Source organism: Oryctolagus cuniculus, chromosome 5, assembly GCF_051225735.1.
Source record: "Oryctolagus cuniculus isolate XC-2025 breed Fujian yellow rabbit chromosome 5, ASM5122573v1, whole genome shotgun sequence".
In the NCBI taxonomy this organism is placed as follows: domain Eukaryota; kingdom Metazoa; phylum Chordata; class Mammalia; order Lagomorpha; family Leporidae; genus Oryctolagus; species Oryctolagus cuniculus.
The window spans coordinates 48,406,458-48,420,030 of NC_142871.1; positions in this window are offsets into that span (position 1 = coordinate 48,406,458).

The window sequence follows — 13,573 nt, forward strand, 5'->3', positions numbered from 1 at the left end:
CACTGTGGTGAAACAAGTTTACCATAGTGGTGAAGCAAGTTCAGCTGCCACTGCAGATGTCTGCATTGAACATCCACTTCCTATCCAGCTTCCTGCTGATGCGTGGTGGGAGGCAGCAGGAAGACCTGAATGGAGGCCTGAGCTCTTGACCTCAGCCTGGCCCAACCCTGGCTGTTGTGGGCATTTGAGGAGTGAACCAGCAGACAGATCTCTCCCTTTCCTTTCTCTTTCACCTCTCTGTCACTGTGCCTTTCAGGTAGGATGAAAATAAATAAATAAATATTTAAAGCTAGAAGCAGAGCACAATATGGTTAGTGCAAGCATTTTTTAAAATAATAAATTTCCTATCATAGTACAGTTTACTTGCAAATAGAAGTCTATTCAAATTTAGAATACCTAAGCAGGAACTCATCTAGCTATTTGCTTTTGTCTTACAAGTAGTGGCATGGTACACCAACACACACAGATATTTCTTCATCTTTGGTGTTTCTTGCATCTCAACCCCACCCAACCTATTGAGCAGTTGATACGAGGTATCATACATATTCCTGTATCTCAAATTGTAACTGGGAATGCATTTTCCATGCAGCAACTATAGATCAAAGGCATTATTAATATTCCTTTCCCTGGGTACTTTGGATTAAAAAAAGATTTCAGGTACTAATTAATACTTGACAATAAAACAGAAATTATGAAATTTTATCTATGGAACAACATAACCTGAATTCAAAATGGTAGAACTACAAGGAATATTCTGAAATACAGTATATCCTTCAACTAAATACTATGAACTGACTTTATAGACATTTGTAGGTGCCTATATGTGTATATGAAAATTGGATAACTGTTTTTACATTAGAAAGTAGTATATATTCTTACATGTTTTCTTGTAGTGTTGAAATGAGTACTTATTAAATAAGTGTATTTCTGAAACTCATATAGTATGGTAGATCTCCTGGAGACCAATACATGTTCTCAAAAACTGGAAAAATTAAGAATATTAGCTTTCAGAAGACTGTAAATCTTAGAAAACAATGGATTAGTTGTAGCAATCAAGGCAAATCTGATCAATGCTCATTTGTTTTATGAACATTGAGACCAAGGAACAGAAGACTAATTTAGTTTTATTTCATATATACAGTAGCCTTAAAAAGATAAAAATAAACTTTTTCAATTGCATAAAGCTGGCTGTATTCTGAAACTTTTACCTCAGTGGCCTCCAATTCTATCTGACCCATACTTTTGTGGAGTTATTGCACTAATTCCTTTGAAGCTTTGTCTACCCCTTTTTATTAAGACATTCCTCTGAGTATACATAGCACTGGTAAATTTCATAAGTGAAAGCTCAGAGAAATAAGAACCAGGCTCCTATATTAGTGTTCTTGACATTGTAAATGATTCTGTGATGTGAGACCATTTCTCATGGAACACAAGATAGCATTTCATTAAGCAGATTTTATAAATGCTAGGATCACATTGAAAATGTGATAAAGATATAATTCTTTCTACACAACAGAACCAAACCACTTTTGGTGACCAGCAGAGATTTAACTATAAACATTTTAATGGCTTCCTGTTATTATTTACTATGCTGGCATGTAAGACAAGCAACAGAGTGATACTGATTGCAGGCTAGTAATAGAACACAGCTTAAGCAGGTAGCTGCCTCAATCATGCTATTTTCTTGATAGGGAGAGATGGAATTCATTTGTAAGGATTTTCTCAAACCACATAAATCATACTTCCTACAACCACATGCCCCTTAAAGACACACACACACACACACTCACACCAAGGATTTTCCTAAGAGTGGTGTGCTTAAAATGAATTACAATTTAAAGCTACATTATGTAATCTCTACATTTATTTCATGTTTCAACCATGCCCTCCTGGTCTGTGTTCCAAAGCAGAAGTACAGTTGATGACTATGGAATCCATTAGCCTTTCTGATTCTGTGTGCTTACATTACAGATTAGCTATGGTTCTAACTTCCAGTTTTAATGGAAACTTCTGGTTTGTTCGTGTGTGTGTGTGTGTGTGTGCGTGCGCACGCGTGTATATAGTATTTCAGAGAAAATTGTACTAGTTCTTATTTAGGCTAACTAAAACCAGTGGAGCTTTTCCATTTGTTCATTGTCCTTTCTGTTTTCCCATATCACAGTTGTTCTGCACCACTGTAGGCCTTCCCTCTTCCCCAGGCCCCTTTGCTACCTACCATACCTCCAAATGTAATGTATCCACCATTACAAATTTAAGAAAGTTACTGCTGTCTTACTCAGTCTCTCCTATAACTTGTATGAAAAAATAAAGGAACAATTCAGAGCCATTATTCTACTATAGAGTGGCTTCTCTTTTAATCAAGCTAATTTTAATGAAAAGAATATTTATGACCAATAACCATAAAACCGAGTTTTCAAACCTCACTTTCATTTCCCTAAATTATGTGCATTCAATAATTAAAAGGAATACATGCTGGCCATTTACACTCTTTTCACAGTTGCCTATCCAAAAAGAGTTTGAAAGTTGATTCATGGGACTTCGATGGATAAGAATATAGTAAATTTATAAGCGATATACTGTAATTTGTCTTGTATTCCTTTAAGTTCTCATCTCCACAGAGATTTGTGATATGACTTAAATGCACATGCCCAAGCAGACTTTCCCTATCATTTCCTGATCACCAAAGATGAAAGCCCTATTTTACACCAGGTAGTTTGCCCACCCTGTGCAGTAAATCTATGGTAAGTCTAACAAATCACCTGCTTTGAAACATAGACATGCTTCTTTCTGCAAAATTAAACACATCTATCATCATATTTTTAAATCAAGAAATTCTCCTCCTCCAGCACTGTGGCGCATCGGGTTAAAGCCCCGGCCTGCAGTGCCAGCAACCCATGTGCGAGCTGGTTCTGGTCCCAGCTGCTCCTCTTCCCATCCAGCTCCGGGCTAATGTGTCTGGGAAAGCAGCAGGGGATGGCCCCGCAGTCACGTGGGAGACCTAAAAGAAGCTCTTGGCTCCTGGCTTTGGATAGGCTCAGCTCCAGCCATTGCTGCCATTTGGGGAGTGAACCAAAGGATTGGAGACCTCTCTCTCTCTCTCCCTCTCTGTCTCTATCTTTCTCTAATTCTCTTTCAAATAAATAAAATAAATATTTTATAAAAAAAAGAAATGATCCTCCTGTAAATGTAAGCTCCTCTCTATCATTTGTGCATTTCACTTTAGATCTTATCTTCCACATGGAGAATAAAGAATAAAAGTTCTCTCCCCTCCATCACAACCAAATGCATTGGTCAGACATAGCATGGGGTTTGGTCAGAAGAGTGGGAGGGCGGATTGGACATGAAATATTAATGGTGAAATATTCATGCTTTTGCCTTAAGAGGAAGAGTAAACTACAGGGAGAGGCTAATGAAAAACAATAGTTTAAAAACTGAAAGCCAACTGATCTCATTTTGCAGCCTCATGCATTTGCTACAACCTCTATAAAGCAGAGCCAGGGTTTTGGCTACTTGCTGAAGAAGAAACTCTCATAGGTGGAGTACGTTGGAAGTGAGCTGGGGGGAAGGGATTGAAGGGAAACTATGGATGGGAAAAATACAGCTGTCAATAATATTATAACATTGAAATATAAATATGTGAGATCAATGATGTAGATTGTGAAAATCATGTTATGATTTGATGTGTTTCACAAGAGCATGAATCTCAAACATTTTTCAGTTGGATTTTCAACCACTTTAAATTCTAGACCTTTTTCCTCACAAAACAAATTTTACTCAGAAGTATAAAAAGTAGGAGCAATCACAGATGAGGCTGCCTTAACCTAGCTAACCCCAACTGTGTCTGTATCAGTCCTCACAGTCTTGCTCGGATGCCTGTTTTTCTACGACCTTGGTATCACTTCTTCCAAGATTCAGAGTAAAAACACAGCCAAGTCCTAGTTGCAAAATATTGCTTCAAAAAGCAGAATATTAATTGTACCATCTGAAAACCTACATGATCATGTCCATCAAATCTATGCTTTCTATTTCAAGTATACCCCCACAACTAACGGGACCTCAGTGCTTTTGCCACACCAAGATTTCAGGAACAAACACTCAGAAATTCAGAATAGTCAACTAATTTGTACAGAATTAATTCAGGGGCCAGCACTGTGACATAGTGGGCTAAGCCACCACCTGCGCCACCAGCATCCCATAACGGGAGTCAGTTTGTGTCCTGGCTGCTCCACTTCCTATCCAGCTCTCTGCTCTGGACTGCGACAGAAGTGCAAGATGGCCCAGGTGCTTGGGCCCCTGTGTCCATGTAGGAGACCCAGTAGAAGCTCCTGGTTCCTGGCTTTGGACTGGCTCAGTTCTAGCCATTGCAGCCATTTGGGGAGTGAACCAGTAGAGGGGAGACTTTTCTCTCTGTCTCTCCCTCTCACTGTCTGTAACTCTACCTCTCAAATAAATAAATAAAATCTTTAAAAAAAGAATTAGTTCAGTATTTTTTTTAAAAAAAATTCTTTAATATTTATTTAGAGGAGAAGCTTTGAGTTGCATGGAGACAGGGTAGGGAAGTTTAAAGCCAGCCAGACAGACAGCTGTGAGGCCTCAGCTCAGCTCTGCACAACCTATTTAACAAATTAAAGCTCCCCCTTGAAAGTGGACCCACCCTCTGTGGGAGGCAATTTCATGACCATCTGTTTTTATTCAAAATACTCCTAGGGGGAAGGAGGCATCTCACCTCACACTCCATGCAGCTTATCAAAGTATTTCTTTCCAACCACAAACATGTTCTCTGTGAAGTGATCTGGTAAATATTTTTTTCCTCATCTTCTCAAATGTCCTGGGATGGTTCAGCAACCTAATAATGGTTTATCATTCCTCATAGATACTTGCCTTGCTTGGATCCTGACCTTGATTAAGCTAATATCTAGCAGATACACATACATGACACTGAACTTAATGTTCCTGCAAAACATAAATTTTAATTTAATTTTTATTTGACACATAAAAACTGCATTTATTTATGGAGTACACAGTGATATTTAATATATGTATACTTTGTGTCAAGATAAAATCAGAGTAATTAGCATATCCATCACCTTAGAAATTTCCATTTCTTTCCTCTCTTCTAGTTATTTTAAAATATATACTACATGATGTTTAACTATACTCACTCTATTGCACATTAGAAAACCATAAAAAACCTAACTCCTTGAATACTGATTTTTTAAATTCTGCAAAATAGGAATCATCATTTATAGATAAGATACTAAAGGTTAAATCATTTAATTCAAAAATTGTAAAACCTGAATTCAAATACACAGCTTCAGAAAACATGACGTGCCCTTGACTCTTCCCCAAGGTTACTTCAGGAGATGCTACATTAGAAGTTCCAATGCATAAAAGAAACAAAGGCAGTGAAAGGATGCAGAGCAAAGGGATGTGGATTGTTAAGACATAATGGTCTGTTTCCTTTACTTTTTGTTTGCTTATTTCTGTTTTTCCTAACTGGTATAGGTGTGTATTGCGTAGAGTAAAGAAAGAAGTAAACCAAGAAGAGAGAAATTAAAGTGAAAGGGTTGGGTTTTTTGAAAAGTTGAAATAGTAAGCCTTGTATTGGCCATTTGTTGCACAACCTATGAGCTAAGACTATTCCAATCACCCTTTGTTTAGGCTTCTGGCATCACATGGCAGCTAGAACTTCACATCAAATATTCTTCACATCAAATACTCTTCAATGGGATCCTTAGACACAAGAGAAGTAGCTTACTGAAAACCATCATTCCAACGATTGTGGGCTTAGCATCACCTGTGAGTGCAGTTATCTGGGAAGAGGCTCCACAGTTTCTCCTGTCACTAAGAGCATCCCTGAGCCAAAATGGTGAAGAAAAGCAGAACTTCTATAGCTTCCTATTGTACTTCCAAGGAAGTTTCTCCTTTCTCACAACTACATTTACTACTGAAGCCCAAGTGCATTCTCTCTTTAGGACTTCAAATATAATCATTCAATATCTTACTGTACACCATCAACCTCCTCAAGAATGTGCAATAGCATCTCAAACTCAACATGGATGCATGTGCACACATATAAACACTCTCCTCCTACATCTCCTACCTTATTTTGTAACTGCTGTCCTCTCAACCATCCTGGAAAGCTGGTATTGTCTCTCTGAATCTTTCATTTAAGTACTAACCTGCTAATTATACCTCATAAGGAACCACTGAGTCCATATCATCTTTTATGGCACTATATCCACTTTTTTACTTTTTTAAAAATTACTTATATTTTTATTTATTTGAAAGAGTTACAGAGAGAGGAAGAGAGACAGACAGAGATATTTTCCATCCACTACTTTACTCCCCAGATGGTAGCAACAGCTGGGGATGAGCCAGACTGAAGCTAGGAGCCCAGAGCTTCTTCCAGGAGTCCCACTTGGATACAGGGGCCCAAGCACATAGGTCACCTTCTGCTGCTTTCCCAGGCACATTATAAGGGAACTGGGTCAAAGTATAGGTTTGTCCCAGCACCCATATGGATGCCAGCAATGCAGGTGGAGACTTAACCTGCTACGCCACAACACCAACCCTGACTACATCTACTTTTATATAACCTCTTCTCTGGTCTTTCTTTCTCTCTCTCTTTCTCTTTTTCTCTCTCTCACTCTTTCTTTCTTTCTTTCTTTCTTTCTTTCTTTCTTTCTTTCTTTCTTTCTTTCTTTCTTCCTCTCTTCCTTCATCCTTTCTTTCCTTCCTTCCTTCCTTCCAAGATTTATTTATTTGTCTGAAAGATAGAGCTTAGACAGAGACAAGGGAGTCAGAGAGAAAGGTCTTCTATCTGCTGGTTCATTCCCCAAATGGCCACAATGGCCAGAGCTGGGCTGATCCAAAGCCAGGAGCCAGGAATTTCTTCTGGGTCTCCCACACAGCTGCAGGAGCCCAAGCACTTGGACAATCTTAGGCTGCTTTCCCAGGCCACAGCAGAGAGCCAGGTCAGAAGAGGAGTAGCTGGGACTGGAACCGGTGCCCAAATGTCATGCCAGCACCACAAGCAGAGGCTTAGCCTACTATGCCACAGCTCTGGCCTCTTTCTAGTCTCTTTTAAATTATCCATCCATTCCATATTACTTTAAGTGGCTCATCAAAGATGTCTTTACATGGCACACAATGTCTGAAAACCACTCAGCCTCCCATTTTCCCTTTTCCCCATTCTTTTGCCTCCACACTTTATATTTCATTTCCAGAATGACAGTTTTTATGGAAATGTCATTCCTATTTCACCGGAGTTGTGCATTCTTTGTAGCATACCCTTTCCAATATCTCTCCTCCCCTTCCCACCCTACTGACAAATTTCTATCCACACTAACTCACTCTGCGTTCTTGAAGCCCCCTTGACTTCCTAAGCGTGAATTAAAGCCCCTCCTTTGTGCTTTACTCTAGAGCAATGGTTCTCAAACTTTAGTATGCTTCAGAACTCACCTGAAAGACGTGTTGAAACACAGATTGCTGATTCAGGTTTTGATTCAGCAGGTGTTGAGGTGAAGCCTGAATGGTTGACCGGGTCAGTCACCATGAAGAACTTAACCACACACTTACTCAACTGGCTCAACTTCTGGTGATCACCTCTGGCTCATAATTCCCAACCAACATGGTGGGTCAGCATATTACTTAGTTGCAAATAAACTATGCCTGGGGTTCATTCTGCATTAGCCATCCATTTTAGAATAGGTTCCAGAATTAGTAGGCCTATGGAGGCATCACTACCTTTCAATCACACCTGTCCCAGAGGTGTTGCTCTCTCTTGCTCTTTTTTATTGGTGTATATTAGAATTTGATCTCCTTAAGCAAATGCCGTTAGTCACGTCAATAGTTTTAATGACTTGATCTCCAAAATTCTTGATTGATTTTAAGAGAGGATTGCCAAGGTTCTTGGAGTTGTAACATTTTAGGACTGGGATGATTTTGAATCTTTCATTTCCTGGATCAGTGTCAAACTAAATAATTATTTGATTCTGCAGATAATTTTAGGAGTGACAACAAAGAAAAGTTTATAATCATTTGGAAAATTAATGTTATATTTGCAATGATAAAACAGTTCTTTCAAACTGCTAAGAAATATGTGTATAAAAAGAAAAGATTCAAGATTTTCACTTCTATCATAGAAGAAATATGCCCAAGAGCAATAAAGCAATTTATCTACTTAAAAAATAAATATGTAAGTGGGTTTCTTAACAAAAATCTCTTGCATAATGCTATCTTTACTGGGATTGTAACATAGGGTGCATTGCCTAGTTGGGTACAAACAGCAATGTAAGCCCTCTGTATCTTAATATCGGATCCTCTGCTTTGAGAATCCTTGGAAGATCATTTTCCTGAGTTAATTTAAGACATAGAAAAACATTTTGCTGCATCTGTTTAAAAGATGACTTTTCAGTGGCCCTAGAGAAGCATAAGAGCATAGTTCTTCCTCCACCTCCCCTAACTTGAAGACACTCCTTTTTGTTAGCATTTATTAAATCAAACTTTCCTTCAAAAACTGTCTTCAACATGTTTCAAATTATGTAGCATGTTTAAGACATTACCTACTTTGTTCACATGAATAAATACACACCTCTTACATGATCTGCTCAGTATCTGATGCCTAATGAATGTTAAACATTCTGGACTTGCTTCCCTCCTTTGAGTCAAAGAGGGTGCTTGTCATTTGCCCTCTCAAACATGGATTAGAAAAAGAGCTTCCACAGCCCCTTTCCCATCCGTTGGTTCTGCCAGATTTCTTTTGATCTGAACCAGAGTCCCTAATTGGCTCTCCAGATGCCTACAGGTCCTTGTAACTTTACAGGCTATGGTAACTCATTTCCTGAATCCCTTCATACATCAGGAGAACCTGAATAAGCAGGCTTTTGTGGACTTCCTGGAATTATCAATGCCTTCATAAAAATTGCCTAAAATTATACCCTGTAGCAGGACACTGATGTTTAGCTTTTTTTTTTTTTTTTGTATAGTGCCACACACAGTTGTTTACTCAATGATTCTAATGATCAGAATCTACCTAGTAATTTACATTTTTTCAAGCTATATTGATGCCAGAATAGATAGTTTTAACCCTTTCTTTAACTTATTGGGACACCTACCCAAGATTCTCAACAGCTCATGTTTTTAAATAAATTATTCTTCCTCCACCTCCTAACCTCTTCTCCCTGACAAGTTGGAACTCAGCACCTGATTGCAATATTCAGGGAGAGGAGGATTACCAGCAGATAAAGTCTATTATTCTCAGACTGAGGTACATCCCTGGTTTCAAAACAGCTTTATGCTATGATTGAAGTCATCAGTGAACGATTGCAAGAACGCTGGCATTTATGTAACAAAACAGGAACTCTTTCCTCTGTACACCATCAAACTATTACTTGTTTGACAACACGCATCTTACTTATGCCAGAGCTTAAAATTACCAACATTTTCTCTTCAATTTGCTTAAAAAGTAAAATTCCTTTCTTTTTATGTGAATTACTCTTTAATGTAATTTCCCTTGAAAATTCTTTGTCTATTATAGAAATTAAGAACTCTAAAATTAACAACAGGATGTAGAGTACTCTTCAAAAGAATACAGAAAGACACCAAGGTGCCAGCGTTGTGGCTTAGCCTGTAAAGCCGCAACCTGCAATGTCGGTATCCCATATGGGCGCCAATTCAAGTCCCGGCTGCTCCAATTCTCTGCTATGGCCTGGGAAAGCAGCGAAAGATGGCTCAAATCCTTGGACAGTTGCACCCATGTGGGAGACCCAGAAGAATCTCCTGACTCCTGCCTTTGGATCAGCCAGCTCTGGCCACTGAGACCACTTAAGGAGTGAACCAGCAAATGAAAGACCTCTGTCTCTCTGCTCTGCCTCTCTGTAACTCTACCTTTCAAATATGGTTGCTCCTCTTCCAGTCCAGCTCTCTGCTGTGGCCCGAGAATGCAGTGGAGGGTGGACCAGGTCCTTGGGCCTTGCACCCATGTGGGAGACGAGGAAGAGGCACCTGGCTCCTGGCTTCGGATCGGCGCAGCGTGCCTGCCGTAGCGGCCACTTGAGGGGTGAACCAATGGACAAGGAAGACCTTTCTCTCTGTCTCTCTCTCTCTCTCTAACTCTGCCTGTCAAAAAAAAAAAAAAAAAAAAAAAAAAAGGATTATTCTTTACAGACCAGAGAAGAGGAACAGTGATTGTGGCCATCCTAAATTACTTCTTAGCAAAGAAGCCCTGTTTCTTCTTCTTCCCGGGCCTTTTTTTTTCTCTGTAATACAAAAGTAAAGTCAACATCTGCTGAGTCATTTCAGAGTGTTGGCTCACATCCTAGCACTGGCCACCTTGAAAGTGATATTTCCTCTCTCTGTCTTTATTGAGTGTTTTCTATATGCCTTGGTTGTTAAGTTGCTCTACTCTTAGAAATACCCTAAGGTAAATATTAATAGCCACCCATTCTCACTCCAGCAATAACTAACGAGGTAACTAAAACACAAAGAGATCCCAAGTGAAGGAGAATCCTGGGAGTTGAGTCCAGGCTTCTAAAGTTCATGATTTCTAGGTTGTAATAGGAAATAGCAAGCAGCTTCCTGTAACTGAAAAAATACAAACTTTCGTTTTATGATTTCACATGCTGAAAATTTAAAACAAAAGAAAATACTTGCAAATTGTATCAAAGGTGTATTTGTTAGAAGTTATAGCCACTAGACAAAAATGTTCTCCCATCTGAAGGTGGCTAGACATAATACTGCTACTTACACCAAGTCAGATTGTATGTACCCATCATTCTCACCCTCCACACTTTTTCTAACCTCATGTTCCTGATCCTTTCTAGCTATATTATCATATATTTGCTGCTCATTTACCTCTACATGGTGAGAATGCTTTCTTTTTTCTTCAGTCACAAAATGGGCCTCTATATTCATACATTTATAATCACACATATTCATGAATAAAAGAATGTGAATGTAGACTGTGACTGAGATAGTCACAAAGGTTATTTTTGCTTTGTTTTTAAGAAATAGAATTCTAGGGGTCAGCGCTATGGCATAGCAGGTGAAGTCACCTCCTGCAGTGCCGGCATCCCATGTGGGAGCCGATTTGAGTCCCAGCTGCTCTACTTCCAATCCAGCTCTCTGATATGGCCTGGGAAAGCAGTAGAAAATGGCCCAAGTCCTTGGACCCTTGCACCCATGTGGGAGATCCGGAGAAGCTCCTGGCCTCAGATTGGCTCAGCTCCAGCAGCTGCGGCCATCTGGGGAGTGAACCAGAGGATGGAAGATCTCTTTCTTTCTCTCTGCCTCTACCTCTCTGTAACTCTACCTTTCAAATAAACAAACAAATCTTTAAAAAAAAAAAAAAAAAAGAAATAGAATTCCAGTGGTTGTATCCACTGTTCTGAATGATAGGAGACAGCTTTTCTTTTGCTGTCTGTACAAGAATGTAAGGACCAGTTGAGTGAAAAAGAGGGAGAGAAACTGAGTAGTAGGCAGGAATAACAGTTTGAATAGAGGGGAGTTCTTAAGAGCTCAAAGGATAAAGATGAAAGTGGAATCAGATTTTTTTTTTGTAAGCAATGATAAGTGCTTAATATCACCACTTGCTTTCAGTATTACTTGACTCCTTTTAAAATTTATTTCATTGTTTGCTTCTACCATATTATTAAGAAGTAGTCTTCCAAAGAATTGATACTACTTACATGTATTTTCTAGTGAGCAATCTTTCTGCTTCCATTGGACATTCCTTTTATAGTCAACCCTGCCTTTGAGAAACCTAACTTGGTACCAACAATAATATTAGAGCTACAACCCCTTTCTTCCGCAACACTGTTGATGCTTAATCAGGTTGTCCCTTATACTTTCAAAGCACTTTTTACTGAAACAGTCTCTTTAAAACTCAGCAGAAATAGAAAAACAGAATCACAGTGATATTTTACTGTCCTGAAATAAGGGTAAACCCACAAATCTACAATAAATGTTAAAGAATGAATGATCATGTGGAAAAGTGAGAAGAACAAGGACTTTTGAATCAATCAAGTGACCCTGAATTTGAATACTATTAAAAAAAATAGAAAGGCCCATTTAAACTTTCTGATCTCATTTTCTTCAACTGCAACAGAATGATGATAACATCAACTCCTTTATATGTGTTTGGGATTAAAAATGAATTGTCTATCAATCTACTAAGCTGAGAGTGGTGGCTTAATAAATACAAACTATTTTTTTTTTTTTTTTTTTGACAGGCAGAGTGGACAGTGAGAGAGAGACAGAGAGAGAAAGGTCTTCCTTTGCCGTTGGTTCACCCTCCAATGGCCGCCGCTGCAGCCGGCGCACCGCGCTGATCCTGGCAGGAGCCAGGAGCCAGGTGCTTTTTCCTGGTCTCCCATGGGGTGCAGGGCCCAAGCACCTGGGCCATCCTCCACTGCACTCCCTGGCCACAGCAGAGAGCTGGCCTGGAAGAGGGGCAACCGGGACAGAATCCGGCGCCCCAACCGGGACTAGAACCCGGTGTGCCGGCGCCGCAAGGTGGAGGATTAGCCTATTGAGCCACGGCGCCGGCTAATAAATACAAACTATTTTTATTCATTTATTTGATCCATATAGCAGCCTGGTAAAAAAAATAATAAATTGTCTTTTGTAATTTTGCCAACCAGGCACATATATTTGTTCTGGAGAATCCTAATACAAATAGTGTATGGTTAATGAATGTTTGGTGAACTGGGTTGCTCTTTCAGAATGGAAAGACTGTAAAATAGCACATATCAATTTTACCTGTGCTTTGTTGTCTTTGGAAAAACTGAATTTGACATTTCAAATGTCCCCCAAGAAAGGGCTTCCCAAATCCTACTATTGAACAGACTTAGGTAAGCAAAACCTACCTCCAGTGTATGAATTTTCTGACAACTCTTGATAGATTTTAAACATTCACCTCAACAAATAGGTTTAGAGTTTCAAATTGAACTTTAGTCCTTGATCCTCAAGTCAATTTCTGATGGAAAAATGCAGCTCTGGTTTTCACTGGGGGAGGCTAAAATATTGAAATGACTTTTTGGCCATCAGCTGTTTTTTAAAAAGTTCCATGATCTCATTGTGAGTGAGTAAAACACATGTGGATTAAATTTTCTTAAAATATACAAGTTTGAAAAATCAAAGGAACTTGGTCTGATTTCGGCTGACAGAAAAGCATTTGCTACTCAATATCAACCTCCTTCTTTTGCATTTCTCCTTGACCGTTTTCTTCTTGCAAAGTGCTTTGTGCTCATGAACTCAGCATGTAAAAGTGATGTCAGAAACATGAGTGACATTGAAAATCAGCCCTGGGAGAAGTTGTTTAATGAAACCTGAACCAATCACCATGCGCAACTCATGAACTTCTCTTTGAGAGCCTCATACCCTCAAAGCATATTAAGCTGTTTTCACATTACTTTAAAATTGCCTTTTGAAATACTATAGCATTGACGTTTGGTGCTTATTCCTAAATATATTAGTATTTCTAGATTTATGAATTAGTTGGTTTTTAATTTTTGAGGCTAGTCATTTCACTCAGAATATACCCTCTAAAGTTTTCTTTCAAGCATAACAT